Raw genomic sequence first — 19,433 nt, 5'->3', positions numbered from 1 at the left:
TCTACATTAGCCTTAGCATCCATGAAAAAATTCTTCATAATGCAATGTTGGATTCTGGGGCCTCCCACAACTTAATGCCCAAATCAGTAATGGAGAAATTGAACCTAGAAACTGCAAGACCTTACAAGGACTTATTTTCACTTGACTCAAGTCATGTAAAGTGCCTAGGATTGATTAAAGACCTATGTGTCACCTTAGTTCAGTATCTTTCCAAGAGCATCATTATGGATATTGTGGTTGTTGACTTCCCACCAAAGTATGGCATGCTGTTATCCAGATCATGCAGAGCCAAAATTCAGGGATCTTTACAACTTGATATATCATATGCAACAATATCTGTTTTTGGACAACCCAAGAAGTTGTACCGAGAAACTTTAATGAAATACATGGTGAGTAGCCAGGATTGGCCTCAAAACTTTCCTATCTACTCCATACATTCATACATTGATTATTTTATCCTGTATAATGTTGATCAAACACAAGAAACTCTTTTAGACAGTGTTGATACAGAACCAAAAGAAATTGTAGTTTCAAAACAAGAGGAAATTGTTCAAACTTTAGAACTTTCCACTAAAGAAGGTAGTCAAAATGAGGAAACGTTTGTGGCACCAGATGATGAAAATTATGAACATGAGATATTATGGCATCTTGAGTTTGATGGGTCAGTCAATAAGTTTGGAGCAGGTGTTATAGACATATTTGGGCACTGCAACCCCAATCTCATATGTCCATAAACCAAGGGCTTCTAAGCCCCTAAAAGTATTGTTTCATACCCTAAAGGAACAAGGTTAGCTGATTACATCATTTCCCAGAAGTTCTCCTTGAAAAGCTACTCAGAACTAGTCAAAATTGGACCACACACACTGCTCAATGCTAAGGGTGCGATGCATCTCACCTGCTACACACAAAGGGTGTGATGCATACCGAAAAGCCCTTCTGTAGGGTGCAATGAGCGAGAGCAGACAAATGGCAAAGGCAGTTTGCTAGGTGGAAACCTAGAGAATCTTCTAGAAACTGCTCATTTGACACTTGCCTCTCTGAATTTGCCCATGGATGAGTAAGAGATCATTAAATCTCCAAGTGGAACCAAGAAATATTAGCGAAATGACACTAATCAAAATCCCAGAAGCTGACTCACTCACCTGCAAATATCTATATATGGATCCCTCATCCTAGAGATCCAGAGGCTGGAATTTTGTATTTTGTAAGGAAGTGTTGTTGGTTTCTCTGTGAAGCATTGTATTGTTGGGTGATCTAAGCTTTTCATGAGGTGAAGAGGGCTTTCATGCTGGGAGGATGGTGCTGGATCAGACAGCTTGCTTGTAATCCTCTCTTCTACTACTTCTATCAATAAAGCTATTTGAGTTTTCCTCCATATTCTTGTATATTTCTGAATCTTGTATTGGTGTAGGCATTTGTATGGTTAATATACATCTGATCCTATATTTTTTATGGTTATAGATATCTATGCTTTGATGGTATTATGCTGCTTTGACTCTACATGTGTTCTTTGAAGTGGGACAAGTAAGGAAGGAGTGGCGAAGCTCTATCAAAGGAGGGAGGAAAAAAGCAAGGAGACAAGTGAAAGACTGAGGTTGGTACTCTCTGCTTCTCTCTCATCTATCTCTCATAAAGGAAAACACAAGTAACTTTAGTTTGTTTGTTTCTAAGATAGCTACCCGTCTTAGTGGGACTAGTAGCTCTGAATGGACACTAGTTTTCTCGATAACAACAGGATCAAGAGTTTGGATATACAATCTGGAGAATAATCACTCAGAAGGCCATGCATACAGACTAAATTTTAAATGTACTAACAATATGGCTGAGTATGAAGCACTAATTTTAGGTCTTAAATTAGTTAGGAATCTAGGAGCTAAAAGAGTTTCTGTTATGGGAGACTCTGAACTGGTTATAAAGAAAATTGATGCTGTATATATGACAAAAGACCCTAGATTAAGTTGTTACAGAGGAACCATTGTAGAAATACTAAACACTTTCTTAGAAACGAAGGTTGTTGTAATTCCTAGAAAACATAATATGCAGGCTCATAGTTTAGCAATGTTTTCCAGCACTTGCAAGTTACCCTTTCAACCTAACCATTAGTACACTACTGAAGTTAGGCACAGACCTACAATTCTAGATAATTTGAAGAACTGGAAAATATTTGCTAATGACAGAGAAATAAACAATTTTTTAATCTTGGAAGAAGAATTTGTAAATAGAAATATAGATACTGACACATCAATAGATCCTAACATTAAAGACAAAATAGAAATAAATGAGATAGAAGGTGAAGAGATAGATAGATTTCATCCCACTAAATTTACAAAATCAGATGTAGAAAACCTAGAGCAAGTTGAGATTGATGAAATAATTAATGAAGACACTGAAGTAATCAATCTCAAGGACAATTTCTTACCTAAGGGATTAACCCCTTTGGAAGACTTGTTTGATTCAAATGATGTTCCTAGAAAGCCTAAAATGGAACCTTTGAAATCTGATATAGAGGAGTGTAATATAGGCACTAATGAAAATCTAAAATTGATTAAACTTTCGAAATCATTACCTCCAACTAAAAAAGTGAAATACATTGAGTTACTAAAAGAATTTCAGGATGTCTTTGCTTGGATTTATGAGGACCTCAAATCCTATGACACCAACATCATACAACACACAATCCCTATAAAAGAAAATAAAAAACCTTTTAGACAAAAACTTAGAAGGATTAATCCTGTCCTATTACCTTCAATTGAAAAGGAAATCCAGAGAATGTATGATGCTAAGATAATTGCACCAATCAGATTTTTTGATTGGGTTTCAAACTTGTTTCCAACTAGGAAGAAAACTGGCAAGATCAGACTCTGTGTGGACCTTAGGAACCTAAATAAAGTATCACTTAAAGACAATTACCCTCTCCAAAAAATGGATCATATTTTGCAAAGGGTAGTTGGATCAACCATAATCTCATTACTGGATGGGTTTTTTGGTTACAATCAGATCTTAGTTCATCCTGATGACCAAGCCAAGACTGCCTTCACTACTCCTTGGGGCACATTCATGTATGTGAAAATGCCTTTTGGACTAATGAATGCAGGAGCCACTTTCCAAAGGGCTATGGATATAGCCTTTTCCAAAGAAATTCATGATTTCCTTGTAATATATCTAGATGACATTACTGTGTTTTCAAAATCTGAGAGTCAACATTTGGATCATCTAAGGCAGGTTTTTATTAAATGTAGGAAATATGGAATTTTATGAGAGATTTTTTGGCGTAATCACAAGATATTTCATTTGTCGACGCGTTTCGAACCAAATAGTGTGGTTCATCGTCAGGACAAGTTGAATGAGCAGATCAGACTATGCATGTTAAATAGATAGAGTAGAAACTCCAACGGCTGTATTCCTTGACCAGGTACCACTATATTGACAACGGCTAGATTTGACTGGGTTAGGGGTATAAACATTATTTAATTAAACAGTAACTTAGGTTAATTAAATTCTTATTAAAAAAAAAGTAAATGGACCCTTTTTAACCACTTATAATTATAAATATATATTAAAAAATAAATTATAACCTAAATTAATTTACATTAATAGCTAGTTATCAAAGTTATTATATCTAAATATTAATAGTTAGTTATAAAAGTTATTAAATATATAAAAATACATAAATATCTAAATATATAAGTCAAAGGGACTGTTCCATATACTAATAAATATTAAATTAATTATAAACTAAATTAATTTTAAATAATAGTTATTTATAGAAGTTAAACAAATATATAAATAATAGAGTAATTTAAGGTTATGATAATAAAGTAATTTAATTATAATTATGATATTATATATCATTATAATTATAATTATAATTATATATAAATTATAAAATAACTTAATTTAAATTAATAGTAAGTTATCCAAGTTATTAAATCTAAATAATACAGTAGTTAGTTATAAAAGCTATAAATATTAGGGTAATATATAAATAGTAAGTTATTATTTCATTAAAATGTAAGTTAAAGGGACAATTTATACATATATAATTTTAAAAATATATTAAGATAAATTAATTAAAAATAAATTAATTTTAATTCAATGGTTATTTATAAAAGTTAGTTAAATATATAAATATTAGAGTAATTTAAGGGTTAGAAAGAAAATTTTAATATTTAAAATTAAAGGTTTATTTAAGGGTTAAAATTATCAAAGATTAATTTCAAGCTTATTTTCTTTAAGTTATTAGCATAAATAAGTGCTACTACAATACCTCAAACTATATGAACCTCAAGGAACAAAGGCCCCAAGAAACAGGGAAAAAAAAAAAAAGACAACAAGAAAACACAAAACAAAGGGAAGGGAAGGTAGGAAGACCATGACTAGGAGGAGAGGGCTGGGACCCATCAACTACTGATCTTCTAGCCATCCTCTCTATTGAGATTGTTTGGCCCTTTTCAATCTCAAGCGCTTCCCTAAATTTCTAGTGATGGAATTGGGACACTCTAGTAATCACACTAGCCTCCTCGATGCAGACATGATGATTGGTTTTCTCCACATGCTCTGCTAAAGCAGAAGACTTGGCTCTTCTATGCTTAAGGTCAACTGCGTGCTCACTAATCCTTTGATTAATGGAGCGACCAATCTCACCAATATAGGGAGTCCCACATGAACAAGGAATAATATAAACCCCTTTCATATCCTTGGGGTCGATAGGATCCTTCACAGATCTGAGGGACTTACGAATGGTATTGAGAGGTCTAAAGGTCGAGGGGACATTATGCTTCTTAAGAATCCTCGCAATCCTCGAAATATGGAATTTCTTTAAACCCTAAGAAGTCTTTGATTGGGTTAGAAGAGGAAAGTTACTAGGTCATATAATTTCAAAATATGGTATCCAATAGACCCTGCAAGAATAGAAGCCATCTTATCGATACAACATCCAAGGAACATTAGGGAATTACAAGCTTTCTTAGGGAAAGTTAACTTTCTTACAAGATTTATTTCTTATCTAGCAAAATTAATTAGATCACTGAACAATATGTTGAAAAAATATTCAACCATAAAATGGATTGTTGAGGCTAAGCAATCCTTTGAAGACATTAAACTAGCCTTAACTAGAACACCAGTTTTGATCAGTCCAAAATTTGACAGAGATTTCATCTTATTTTTCTTTGCTTCTGAGCACACAATTGCTGCAATTTTACTACAGAAAAATGACTAGGGCTATGAACAACCTATTGTTTTCTTTAGCAAAGCCCTGATAGATGCCCCCTTAAAATATAACATAATGGAAAAACAAGCCTTTGCTTTGGTCAAAGATATCAATGATTTTAGGGTATATATTTTATATTCTCATATAGTAGCCTATGTTCCTAATTCAGTAGTCAAAGACATCCTAACTCAGGTTGGTCTAGATGGAAAGAGGGGAAAATGGATTACTATTATTCTATATTATGACATAGAAATCAAACCAACTAAGTTAATCAAGGGCCAAGGTTTAGCCAAGCTTATGGCTGAATCAAACTGTCAAGCCCTGGATATAAACTTTATTGCACAAATAGATAGTGAAGAGGAGATGGCGACTCCACTAATCAAGCAGGCCTTTATTGAATCACCATGGTATGCTGATATCATTTATGTTTTGGAGAAATCATGAAGGTATTCTTCTCAACTATTTATTAAAAGATGAATATGACAAATTATTACAAGAGTTTCATGCAGGTGACTGTGGAGGGCACCTTTAATGGAAAACCACTACTGATAATATTCTTAGAGCCAGTTTCTATTGGCCTACCTTGTTTTCTGATGTATAGAAACATGTGACCTCCTGTCACAAATGTCAAATTTTTGAGGGAAAGAAAAAGATTCTACCTTTACTCCTCAAGCCAATCTCTGTTGAAACACCTTTTCTACAATGAGGTTTAGACTTCATTGGTGAAATTCACCCACCTTCCTCTGCCTAGCACAAATGGATCCTCACTGCCACATATTATTTCACAAAATGGATAGAGGCAATACCTTCAAGGCAAGCCACTGACATAGTTATCATAACCTTCTTTGAAGCCAACATTTATCAAGATTTGGATGTCCAACTAAGCTCATTGCTGATAATGCAACATCCTTTAAATCCAAAAGAATGATAGAATTCTGCAACAAGTATCATATAACCTTGGGCCATTCCACAACCTATTATCCTCAAGGAAATGGACTGGCAAAATCCTCAAACAAAAGTCTGGTGAACATCATCAAAACATTGTTAGAGGATAATAAGAAAACATGGAATAAAAATCTAGTCAATGCTTTATGGGCAGACAAACTTACCACTAAGAAATCAATTGGTACCTCTCCCTACCAACTATTTTATGGGATGGAAGCTGTTTTTCCATCCTCCTTGGGAACACCAGTGATGAAGTTTCTTCAAGAATTGGAGGTTGAACCAAATAGTATCCAAAGAAAAATCAACCAAACAATACATCTTCGACAAACCAGGGAGGAGGAATACATCAGATCTCAGGTTGTGCAGGAATGGATTAAAAAGATTTTTGATAAGAGAACCAAGGTTGAAGATTTCTCCTTGGTGACAAAGTCCTAAAATAGGATTCAAGGAGGGAAGATAAAGGTAAACATGGGAAATTTGATTTCCTATGGAAAGGCCCATATGTCATTTATGCTTTTAGAGGTAATAATGCTTTCTTCTTAAGAGAAATGGATGATACAGAAGTAGAAGTTGGAGCAGTGAATGGTCAAATGCTCAAACACTATTTTTAACCTAACTACTAATTTTTACTTCCCATTTTACATATTTCATTTTTATTCAAAATGTTTAGTGTGGATTGGATGGCGATTGTTAAAGTTGAAGCCCGAAGACAAGGCCCTAAGCTTTAAGGATTTACTGTCATAAGTATCAATAATGCAAAGGCATAGAGGATAATCTTGCAAGGTAACATCAACATCAATTCAAAGGCTACTGATCTACAAATTTCTTGACATTTCACTGGGAAATGCCATCCCCAAGTGGAGCTACTGTTAGGTTCCTATACCAATAGGAGTCATAATTTTGAATGACTAAGGTTAAGCCTTGTAATATTGTACATACCTTTGCTTTCTGCAAATTTGTCCATATTAGAAAATTAAAAAAAAAATGTAAAGAGGGTATGCCCTAAAAGAATAATCAAAGGAAAAAAAGAATGAAAATAGGTCAAAAAATGAAATATATGAACCCCAAAAGACAAAAAGAGACCATAAAAGTGTGCAAGTCAAAATGCCACGACTATTTACTTTTTATGTATAATAAATGATTGTGTGGAGCTTGTTACTTATGCCACCATCCATGATAATCAAAATGTTTAAACTTGGCTATTTCATACTTTGAATTTTATGTTTATGGATAGTGAATAAATCTGACCAAACAGTGTAATCTTGGCAGATCATTAGATAGATAGAGTGAATGAAAGGAGTTCATCAGTTTAATATAAGCCCTTGGAGGATATAAGGTTAGAATTAGATAGTTTATTTTGTAAAGAAAAGAAAAAGATTGATAAGGGTTTGCTAGCCTAAATGCACCCAAATAAAGTGAAGAAAAAATGGTAGGATGAGTAAGTGGGTAAGTAGTAGAAAGGTTGCAGAAATATCATGTCATTTGATACAAAAAGCACTTATGTCATTGTTCCAAATGCATCATTTAAATATGCATAAGTGGTAAACAAAACAAAAGCAATGGTTCACAATTTGGTTTACTTAACATCCCCTCATTCATTTTAACCCCTATGACACTCACTAACTTCCCTTCCATAATAAAAATATTAATACCTATAGTTTTTAAGTAAAAAAGGTTCAGAACATTTCTCTGACTTCTGGTGGGACCAAACCCTTGGCTTCATGACTTAAGAAGGAAAGGTGTTAAATTTCATCATAATTCATTCACCCCCCTCATAAAACCCCTTTTCCTAAGGTTAAGTTCTCTTGCCTAGGAAAACCACTTTATAAACATGTTTTATGTTCAAAAACCCACCAAATACATTTATCCTAAAGTACTAAGGGCATGGAACGTGCATAACATTTCATACACCTAAGCACAATACCCCTTCCACTCATTTCACTTCATATTAAATTTTTAATTAAATATATAAAAATCAAGAAAAACCCATTGTCCCGTTTATATTTAACTCCCTCATATAAATTAACCCCACCCCTTAGTTTACTTATAAACTAAGTTACTACCCCTTATCCTGCAAAAAACATTAAAACCCCACCCTCAGTCCCTGATCCCTCATTACAGTCTGGCCCGATCTCCTAAACCTGGATTAGTCCTTAAAATAATCCCGAAACCACCTCAATTAAATCCCTGAGCCCCCCATTAAATCCCAGCATTCACCCCTGCGCAACTCCCATCTCCCGATCATCGTTGATCGTCCCTCCTCCTCATCCAACGCCCCACAAGAATATCGAGCCAGCCCGATGTTTGCCCTTTACCCGCCCGATAAGGCGATTTACCCCCTGACGCTACATGGAAAATTCTGAATGGAATTGGGCGACCCCTTTCGAATACCGCCCGCACCACAAAAGAAGTGCGATGAACCTCCCAAACCACTTCCCTCTTCTAACAGAAAACTGTCACTATTCATCAATTAGTGAACCCGCCAAAATTAACCAATTTTCCTATAAAAGCCTAATTACCCCTCTTTTCACTCTTTTCATGCATTTACCTTTGAGAACTCAGAAAGTCATTGCAACCCTTGAAAATAGCCAAATTTCTCACAAACCTCTACCATTGCTCCACGAATGCTGCAGACAACCTAGCTCGTTCATAAATTCATACCGGTACCATACGAACCTCTGCAGCCGCCTTCAACCACCATTTACGGTCAATTCCGCCCAATTCTAGGTATTTAACCATGGAATTCCAACTCAATTATCAAATTCAGAGTCAATTCACCCTCGTGACACTGTTAGTTAAGTAAAAAAGATCAAATTTATTTAAATTTTAACACTGTGAGCCATAAACAACTGCCAAACCTCCATTGCCCTAAAAACTTTGAATAACCCCCCATAATCAAATCCACAAGAACTGAGTATGGCTGCCCCAATTGCAATGGATGTAAGGCCCATCACTAGACCTCACTTAGGCCTAGCCCATATTCCTTTAGCTTATAAAGCTTTCTGTTGGCATTATGGCTAAAGTGTTGTCCTTGATGGCAACCCATTCAGGTGATAGATCACAGTATCCTTGATGGCAACCCATTCAGGTGATAGATCACAGTACTTCAAGTCAGCAGCAGAGATTGATGATCAGCTATCAAATATTGAAGAAAATAAGGGGTACGCAGGTACACCTTGCATAAGGTGCGTACACGTAGGTCAGTGTTACATAAAGTGCGTACATACCCGCAGTTATCCCGTTCAGGAGGTGCGTACCCCCAGTGCACACATTTCAAGGCAAAGAAATTCACATGTGGGGTTTTCTTATGTTTTACTCTTGGTATTTAGCCGACGGTATTGTGTTATTATGGTGTCGGCTCGTGGTATTGATCCATGATTTAAGGAAGAGCTTTCCTATATAAAGCAAAGGAGATCATTTGGCTTGAGCATGTTTTTTGTTGAATATCTTATGAGGGCTAGATCTGGTCTAGATCTAAATAAGGCGAATCTACTGATGGACCGAGATCTCTTCGGCGCATGTTCAGATCTGTAGATCTGACTGTCTGGGTTATTTCTGAAATCTTGAAATCATCTATGCCCGAAGGTACGCAGGTACAGTGAGAGAAAAGTGCGTACATACACAGGAACGAAGCGTTTCAGGTGTGCCGGTACGCAGGCACAGAAGGGTTTCAGGTGCACCGGTACGCAGGCACAGAAGGGTTTCAGGTGCGCCAGTACGCAGGCACAGAAGGGTTTCAGGTGCGCCGGTACACAGGCACAGAAGGGTTTCAGGTGCGCCGGTACGCAGGCACAGAAGGGTTGCAGGTGCGGAGGTCCGCAGGCAGTTCAATGGACTCAGAGCGAGGTACGCAGGCTAGCAGTTGAGTAGGGTGCGTACGTAAGCAGGCGAGAAGTTGAGAAAGGTGCGTACTGTAAGCAGGCAAGCAGTTGAGCAGGGTGAGTACTGTAAGCAGGCCAGCAGTTGAGCAGGGTGCTTACGTAAGCAGGCGAGCAGGGTGCTTACTTCTCTTAAAATCTTTGTTTATCATTGTTGTGTTCTGGGTTTGGTCCTATTATTGTTGATCTGGTTACTACAGTTGACTGGATGATTCTCTTATACTTGATGATTATTTGATGCTTATGGATCCAGTTTGAAAATTTATGAAAAGTGGTCCTTGTAAGAAAAGAAGTAGGGGGTTGTAGCTCCCTTCCAGGAGAGACTGGAAAACGAGAGAGAGAGAGTTGTAGCTCTCTGCAGGTTGCATCCTGCGTACTGGTAAAGGACTGCACCAGTACAAAACCATTGTAAAAGGAGTTTCTAATTTGAAAGAAGATAGAGACATATTGCAGCAGGTGGTTTTCACCCACATTGGGTTTCCACCTTACATCTTGTGTTCTTTGGTGTGACTATCTGTTTTCTTTTGTTCATGCTCATTATTTTATGGTACTGACATGCAAAAATAATTCAAAGAACAAATAAAGAAGATTTATTAAAAGAATTAGATAATACTGATTCACCCCCCCTCTCAGTATTATTTCCAACAATTGGTATCAGAGCAGGTCCTTCAGAGAAGCTTGATCGCTTGAAGGTAGATCGTTCATCATGAGCAACTACGAGAGAGAAGCATCAATCAGGCCACCGGTTTTTGATGGGACAAACTTCAATTATTGGAAGGTAAGAGTTACTACCTATCTTCAATCTCTTGGTACAGAAGTTTGGGACATCGTAGAGACAGGCTACGCTTTTCCTTCAGCTACTCCTACAGATGCAGCCGAGAAAAAGAAATATGAAACAAATGCGAAAGCAGTCAGTACTCTATTAGGATGTATATCTCAATCAGAATTCATGAAGGTAATGCACTATAAATCCGCAAAAGAGATATGGGACAAAATTGTCACGAGCTATGAAGGAGATGAATAGGTAAAGCGTGCTAAACTTCAAACTCTTAGAATTCAGTATGAGACTCTCAAAATGTATAATGATGAAAGTGTGGCTAACTATTTTCTTCGGGTAGATGAGGTTGTTAACTGTATGAAAAATTTGGGTGAAGAAATAAAAGAGGCTATTGTGGTTGAAAAGGTTCTAAGATCATTGTCCCCCAAGTTTGAATCTAAAGTATCTGCAATAGAAGAAAAGGAAAATCTACGAATTCTTACTATGTCTCAGCTACATGGAATTCTAACTGCTTATGAAATGAGAAAGGGAGGTCCATCAGACAGAAGAGAAGCTGCTTTCAAGGCATCAGGCAAAGGAGATTATTATGAAGCGAGCCACGTCCCAGAAGAAGAGGAAGAAGAATCAAATTTTGTCAGAAATCTTCAAAGGGGTTCTGGAAGGTTCAGAGGTAAGTTACCTTTTAAATGCTTTGCTTGTGGAAAGGAAAGGAACCTGCTAGATGGAACAAGAAACAGAATGCAAATAAGAAAAGCTACTACACTCATGAAGATAGTGATGGTCTATCAAACAGTGATGAAGATGAACAAGGTAATGAATATAAGTTGTTAATGGCATTTGAAGATGATGGTTATATGGATGCTATAGATGTGGATAACCTTTATGATGAAATTACTAGACTCAAGAGATGTATAGAAGAAAAGAACATGATCATTGATACTCTACAATTTCAAATTGATGAAAAGGAAAAACATCTTGAAAAATTAGAAGGTGAAATTGTTGGTCTTAGAAAAGAGATTGAGAAAACAAAAGCTATTAATCTCAAGTTTGTCAAAGGATCTGAAACTTTGGATGAGATTATCAATGTGCAGCGGTCTCCACTAAACAAGACAGGTCTGGGCTATAATGGATAAACTTCTCAAGCATCCACCTCAAAAAGTTATCTTGATGCAGCAAGAAGAAATGAGCAAAAGCACAATGAAGATCATCAGGTAAAGCAGGGACGAATTACAAACAGAAACTATCAGGGGCAATCCATCTTAAGGGTGAACAAACGCTACAACCAGCCACAGGTAAAATCTTCTCAATTTGGTTCAAGAATAGATGACAATAGAAATTACAATCAATTGGCTGGTAGATTCGATAACCGCAGAAGTTTCTTCAATGGACAATGCTTTTCTTGCCATAACTTTGGTCACAAAGCAGCTCAATGTGTTGCATATAAAACGATCATGACTAGGGAAGCTCAAAAACAAAGAAGTATGACGGGGATTACAAAAAGGACCTATAACAACTTTTCGGTTCTTGAAAATGAAGTTGAATGTTCTATTTGCAATAATTTTGGTCATGAAGACTCTGAATGCAGGAGCAGGTTTCAGCAGAAAAAGGAACAAGCCTCAAGCACCAAAACATGGAGAATAAAGGAACCTCAAACAGAAAGATGTGGGATAGCATTTTATGCAGAGGGACAGGAAAATCTATGGTACATTGACAGTGGATGTTCGAAGCATATGACAGGTGATAAAGAAAAACTTGAGTCTTATTCTACTCTAGAAAAGGGAAAGAAAGTCTCTTTTGGAAATGATACTCCTGCAACTATAAAAGGAAAAGGCATTGCTCAGTTAAAAGAGAAGGTCAAGGCTGGAAATGTGTTGTATGTTGATGGATTGAAGCATAATCTTCTAAGTGTCACCCAGATGTGTGATCAAAGAACCGAGGTTATATTCAGATCAAATGGATGTCTTGTTCGTGATCTTGATACAGGTAAAACAGTGATCAAAGGCAAAATAACTCCAAATAATCTGTACATATTTGAAGAAGGACAACAACAATGCTATCTGAGCAAGGATGATGAGCACTGGTTATGGCATCGGAGGTTGGGACATCTAAGCTTTTCACAAATAAGGAAAGCATGCAAATATCAGGCAGTTCGCGATCTTCCAGATATCAAAATTCCTGACAACACCATATGCAAATCATGTCAGTTTGGAAAACAAACCAGAACTAACTTTCCAGAGAAAGAAGGATCAGCTAGCACGCCTCTTGAGCTAGTACATACAGATACATGCGGTCCTTTCAGGAAAAGAACACCTCGAGGAGAAGAATACTTGATATTATTCATTGACGATTTCTCCAGGTTTGTCTGGTTAGGACTTATGAAGCACAAAGATGAAGCATTCGAAAAATTCAAATCCTTCAAAGCCTTGGTTGAAAATGAATCAGGTCACAAAATTAAGTGCCTCAGATCCGACAGAGGTGGGGAATTTACTTCAAATGAATTTTTTGATTTCTGTGAAGAACATTGGATAAGAAGAGAATTCTCTACAGCAAGAACTCCTCAGCAAAATGGAGTTGTGGAAAGAATGAACAGAACAATCCAACAAATGGCTCGTGCTATGCTTGATGAGTCAGGAACTCCCGCAACTTTCTGGGGTGAAGCTGCACATGCTGCAGTTGTTATTCTCAACAAAACAAATGTCCGGGTGAACAGCACTCAAACTCCTCATGAGCTCTGGAGTGGTAGGACTCCTTCAGTAAAGCACTTCAAAATCTTTGGGAGCAAATGCTATATCAAGAATACTGATGAGCATCTTGGCAAACTTGAACCTAGAGCAGATGAAGGCATTCTTCTTGGTTACTCTCCACACAGCAAAGCATACAAATGCTACAATAAAAGACTTGGCAGAATTGTTGACAGCATTGATGTAGTGGTTGATGAGAAGGGATACATTCCTAGGCAAGTACATCATGAAGACATCGAAGAAGATGAAGGCTACCCCCAATGACAGAATGATGAAGAAGAAGAACCTCAAGAAGAACCTCAAGAAGAACCTGAGGAGCAAACAAGAATAGAAGAAAAGACTCCATCCAGATATGTTCAGAAGAACCATCCAGAATCTCAGATTATGGGGCAGAAAGAAGCAGGTGTACAAACAAGAAGAACAGTTGCAGAAGCTTCAAGCTATTTGGCATTACTCTCCTCTACTGAACCACAAAATGTGAAAGAGGCATGCAAAGATGAATGTTGGGTGAAAGCAATGGATGAAGAACTTGAGCAGATCGAAAAGAACAACACTTGGGAGCTGGTTCCTAGACCAAAAGATAAGAATGTTATCGGGACAAAATGGGTCTTCAAAAACAAAATGAATGAAAATGGAGAAGTAATTAGAAACAAAGCCAGACTTGTTTGTAAAGGGTATGCGCAGCAAGAAGGAATAGACTTTGAAGAAACCTTTGCTCCTGTTGCAAGACTTGAGGCCATCCGAATGTTCCTTGCTCTCTCAAGTTTTCAAAACTTCAAAGTATTTCAAATGGACGTGAAATCAGCCTTTCTGAATGGAGACTTGGAAGAAGAAGTGTACATTGAACAACCAGATGGGTTCATTCTTGGAAATGATCCAAATCTTGTATGCAGATTGAAAAAGGCTCTCTATGGTCTCAAACAAGCTCCAAGGGCTTGGTACTACCGTTTGGACAAATATCTTCATCAACAAGGCTTTTCAAAAGGATCGGCAGATAGCAATCTTTATATAAAAGTTGAAAATGACAAATTGCTAATACTTGTTGTGTATGTAGATGACATTATTTTTGGGAGCAATGAAGAAGCTACGAGTCAAAACTTTGCCTTGGTCATGCAGAAAGAATTTGAAATGTCCTTGCTAGGAGAACTGACATATTTCCTTGGTTTGCAAATCCAACAAAAAGAAGGAGGAATCTTTTTATCTCAAACCAAGTATCTCAAACAGATTTTGAAGAAATATGGTATGGAAGATGCAAAACCAGTATGTACACCCATTGTCACAGGATGTAGCCTCAGTGCAAATGATGAATCTGCAGCAGTACATCAACCAACCTACAGATCTATGATTGGAAGTTTACTTTATTTGACAGGTACCCGACCAGACATCATGCATGCAGTTGGAATAGTTGGAAGATTTCAGGCAAATCCGAAGGAGACTCATCTTCAGTCAGTGAAGAGAATTTTCAAATATCTTCAAGGGACTCAAAATTATGGCTTATGGTATCCTAGAGATACAGATCTTACACTTCATGCTTATACAGATGCAGATTGGGCCGGAAGCGTGGATGACAGGAAAAGCACAAGTTGTGGTGCGTTCTTTATGGGTTCCAGACTGGTATCTTGGTTCAGCAAGAAACAGAGTTCGATTGCCTTGTCTACAGCTGAAGCGGAATATGTTGCTGCTGCATCTTGTTGCACCCAACTCCTTTAGATGATGCAGACTTTGCAGGATTTTCAAATCACTTGTACACCACCAATCCCCATCTTATGTGATAACACAAGTGCAATCAGCATCTCAAAGAATCCTGTTATGCATTCAAAAACCAAGCACATACCAATCAAGTATCATTTTCTCCGGGAACAAGTGCTTGAACAGAAGGTCAAGTTGGAGTATGTTCCTTCTAAGGAACAAGTTGCTGATATTCTCACCAAACCATTGCCCAGGGACACTTTTGAATACCTCAGGCAAAAGCTGGGGGTTGTTGATGCATCATCTTATTGCTGAACCTCCTCTGATTGATGGTACAGGTTCAGGGGGAGCATATAATGCATTGTTGGCATTATGGAGGATGTGCAGAAGGAGATCTTGGAAGTAGCTGCAATATGTCTCTATCTCTTTCATGGTGGATTATGGTTCTTCGTTGCAAATCTGGTTCATATTCAGGGGGAGCATGTTCTTAGGGGGAGCATAACCCTTTGCCCTTGATGTCAAAGGGGGAGAATGAAGCTGAAGCTTTGAGGTTGCCATCAAGTCCAAAGGGGGAGATTGTTGGCATTATGGCTAAAGTGTTGTCCTTGATGGCAACCCATTCAGGTGATAGATCACAGTATCCTTGATGGCAACCCATTCAGGTGATAGATCACAGTACTTCAAGTCAACAATAGAGATTGATGATCAGCTATCAAATATTGAAGAAAATAAGGGGTACGCAGGTACACCTTGCATAAGGTGCGTACACACAGGTCAGTGTTACATAAAGTGCGTACATACCCGCAGTTATCCCGTTCAGGAGGTGCGTACCCCTAGTGCACACATTTCAAGGCAAAGAAATTCACATGTGGGGTTTTCTTATGTTTTACTCTTGGTATTTAGCTGACGGTATTGTGTTATTATGGTGTCGGCTCGTGGTATTGATCCATGATTTAAGGAAGAGCTTTCCTATATAAAGCAAAAGAGATCATTTGGCTTGAGCATGTTTTTTGTTGAATATCTTATGAGGGCTAGATCTGGTCTAGATCTAAATAAGGCGAATCTACTGATGGACCGAGATCTCTTCGGCGCATGTTCAGATCTGTAGATCTGACTGTCTGGGTTATTTATGAAATCTTGAAATCATCTATGCCCAAAGGTACGCAGGTACAGTGAGAGAAAAGTGCGTACATACGCAGGAACGAAGCGTTTCAGGTGCGCCGGTACGCAGGCACAGAAGGGTTTCAGGTGCGCCGGTACGCAGGCACAGAAGGGTTTCAGGTGCGCCGGTACGCAGGCACAGAAGGGTTTCAGGTGCATCGGTACACAGGCACAGAAGGGTTTCAGGTGCGCCGGTACGCAGGCACAGAAGGGTTGCAGGTGCGGAGGTCCGCAGGCAGTTCAATGGACTCAGAGCGAGGTACGCAGGCTAGCAGTTGAGCAGGGTGCGTACGTAAGCAGGTGAGCAGTTGAGCAAGGTGCGTACTATAAGCAGGCAAGCAGTTGAGCAGGTTGAGTACTGTAAGCAGGCCAGCAGTTGAGTAGGGTGCTTACGTAAGCAGGCGAGCAGTTGAGCAGGGTGCTTACTTCTCTTAAAATCTTTGTTTATCATTGTTGTGTTCTGGGTTTGGTCCTATTATTGTTGATCTGGTTACTACAGTTGACTGGGTGATTCTCTTATACTTGATGATTATTTGATGCTTATGGATCCAGTTTGAAAATTTATGAAAAGTGGTCCTTGTAAGAAAAGAAGTAGGGGGTTGTAGCTCCCTTCCAGGAGAGACTGGAAAACGAGAGAGAGAGAGTTGTAGCTCTCTGCAGGTTGCATCCTGCGTACTGGTAAAGGACTGCACCAGTACAAAATCATTGTAAAAGGAGTTTCTAATTTGAAAGAAGATAGAGACATATTGCAGCAGGTGGTTTTCACCCACATTGGGTTTCCACCTTACATCTTGTGTTCTTTGGTGTGACTATCTGTTTTCTTTTGTTCATGCTCATTATTTTATGGTACTGACATGCAAAAATAATTCAAAGAACAAATAAAGAAGATTTATTAAAAGAATTAGATAATACTGATTCACCCCCCCTCTCAGTATTATTTCCAACACTTTCCAAATAAACGATACCTCTACCCAATAGTCCCCACTCAAAGTACATTTCCAAAGCAGGGACAATTTCCTGAACCATGCTGATGAAATTGGCCTTTGGGAGTCAAATTTTCCCAAGTACCAGTTCTCCCAAGTCCACATTTTTCCTGATATTATTCATATGTGCTATGCTTGCTACATCCCCAGTCACAGAACTATCATCTCTCATGACTAGAAGGTCCTTTTCACCATCACTGCTGAGTTTATTATGAAATTCTACAGCTCCAACCAGGACCCAGCCTAACCCCACTCTTAATTGGAGACCCTATTGGACGTATATCCCAAACTTAGCTTTGCAAAATTGGCCCAACTATTCCAAACCTTCATCAAAGAAGAGAGACACATCCCTAAGGACTCCCCCCCATATGTAGCTGCTATTTTTGCCCCACAGGGCCAGAATATTGTAGCCATGATATCCTGCATTTTGGGGTGCAGCACTAGTAATACATTGATGAGTTAATCCTTGCCTTCATGTCCATCTACACTCCAGGACAACCTCCTACTGTCATTTATGACTACGCCCAATTTATAGCTGATAGGATGCATGAGAAATTCCTTAGAATAAACAATGAAAGGGTTTTCAAGTACTCCTCAGATTTATACCATATGTTCTTATATTACCAACATGATAAGTTCCCATTCACCCTTCAGAAGATAGACACCAAAGGTCAACCCATGTCAGTCATTTTTTGGACCCCATTGATCCACCAATCTCAGTCTCCATACTCTTATTCTGATTTTGTTGATTTATTTGTACACCGAGTCATGACAATTTTAACTGGAAGCCCTCCTCCTAGAATTAGTCCATAAATAAAGAGAGTCCTTCAATTTTCTAAATAGACCAAAGTGTGTGACTGGTACCTTTACCAAAACCATACAGAAATTAGAATCTATGATTGCATGCTGGCACCATATAAGCTACCAAGATACCTCCCAATGAGGTTATTTGCATTAGAATACTATAGATAAATCATCAATGCAAATGAAGTAAACTTCGTCAATTCCAAGAAGAAGGCCGATTTCAAAATAAAATACCAACTAGGCCCCTTCATATGCAACTCTAGGGAGGCAGGCAAAGAAGCAGACCTAGTTTTTCAGAGAATGAAGTTCCAAAGGAGTTTTGTATGGAGATATGATCCTTTGGAATTCATCACAAAGAGGAGACAAAAGGTCAAGTTAGGACCTTTCATCCACCATCCCACACTGAAATAGAAGCATATGCAAATCAAAGAGAATGGGTGGAGGGTAACTTAGTAGACCAAGACAACACCAGAGTAGATGTAGAGAATGCTCTAATTGATTTTAAAAGTAGCTTGATGATAGCTTTTTTCTGCAGGTACAAGAAGAACTATAAAGAACCATGAGTAGCCCTATAGTCATGCAAACTCCTCAGAATGAGGAGAAGATCCCAAAAGAAAAATAGAGAAGGGGCTTCCACTTCAGGAATGACAACCTCCAATTTGTAGCAAGAATCAAACTAGAGGCAATGACCAAATCCAGCCTCTGAGCAAGAGCATACTGAAGACTCAGCTGAGGTCACAAATATAGGAGCAGAAAGAAGTAGGCCTACCACTCCATCTGGAGGCATGCAAGAGCCTTCCACATCACAAACTCAGATGTTGGAAAGGCAACTCAGTGTTGAAGTATCTTCCTTTAGAATGCCTGTTGACAAAGACCAAGATATCAAGGAAAGATATAAAGAAATCAAAGCTAGAAATGAGAGGCTTAAAGCCCAAACATATGCACAATACTTGAAGCTAACTCCCACCAATGAAACAAGGCTAATGTTAGCCTTTGACATGAAAGAGGAAAAGATGAAGATGAATTTTGTTAAGCCTACAGCCCTGTAGCCAAAGACAACGCCAGATTTCAAAAGGGTGGATTTTGAAGTGTTAGCAAGGGATATTCATCCCATAGACCAAATTGAACTACAAAAACAAGTTGGAGAGATGATATACTCCACCCTAACATGTAAATCCATAAATTCCCATCATGTATAGAACTCTCTATACAACATCTCAACATAATTCCAGTTAGAGAAGGCCT

The sequence above is a fragment of the Pinus tabuliformis genome, chromosome 1_2 (assembly GCF_031772625.1).
Source record: "Pinus tabuliformis cultivar Carrire ecotype Pingquan chromosome 1_2, CPIR1, whole genome shotgun sequence".
Classification (NCBI taxonomy): Eukaryota; Viridiplantae; Streptophyta; class Pinopsida; order Pinales; family Pinaceae; genus Pinus; species Pinus tabuliformis.
The sequence above is the reverse complement of the archived record's forward strand: the minus strand, read 5'-3'. Positions refer to the sequence as shown.